Source organism: Dermochelys coriacea, chromosome 7 (assembly GCF_009764565.3).
Source record: "Dermochelys coriacea isolate rDerCor1 chromosome 7, rDerCor1.pri.v4, whole genome shotgun sequence".
Lineage (NCBI taxonomy): Eukaryota > Metazoa > Chordata > Testudines > Dermochelyidae > Dermochelys > Dermochelys coriacea.
Window position 1 is genome coordinate 60,673,318 of NC_050074.1, and position 890 is coordinate 60,674,207.

The window sequence follows — 890 nt, forward strand, 5'->3', positions numbered from 1 at the left end:
AAAACACAGCTGTAGCCTGTGTAATTAGGGCCCAGCTAGCCCTTATAAGAAGGCAGTGGGCCAAAAGGAGAGAGACACTCTCTCTAGCTACATGGAGAGAGGAGGACCTGGCTGCCTAGGAAGCTGAGGAGGGTACCTAGGGCAGAGCAGTACTGGGGAAGGGTAGAGGGAGCTAGGGAGCCACAGCCTAGCAGAACCCCAGGCTGAGGTAAAGGCCCACAAAAGAGTACTAAAGCTGCAGAAGAGCAGCCCAGACCTAGACAGAGGCAGCTGGTCCGACCCCCTCCCCCTGCCAATGATGAGTAGTACAGACTACAGTCTTCTTCAAGGAGCGGGGGCTAGATGATGACTGACAGTAGCCACTGAGACAAGGGAGGACTAGGGGGTTCCCCTGGGGAGGGGAGACCTGACTGAGGGGGTACTTCCAGGGGGAAGAACCCTAAGATAGAAGGGTACCGGGGTCCGGGAGGGGCATGGGGCCAGTGGCAGGTGAGACACTGACCGGCAGACGGTGCTTCTGGCTGAAAAGAGCTAATTCCCTGGACAACCAGCAGGAAGCGCTGTAGCGGTGAGTCGTTGCGCCGCAGCGGTAACATTTATAGGAAATGCCACTATCAAGCATGGAAATGCTTGAGGCTATTGTAGCTGGAGATCAACGGCAACGCGGACACACAAGCATGCCTGCATGCACACTAACACACATGAAGATGCACACACATCCTTTCACACATTAATAGGTTCACAGAGTTTAAGGCTGGAAGGGATATCTAGACCATCTAGTCTGACTTCCTGCATAGAACGGGCCAGTGAATTTTACCCAGTTCTTTTATAGAACCCAATAACTTGTGTTTGACTAAAGCATCTTCCAGGAGGGCATCCGGCCTGGATTT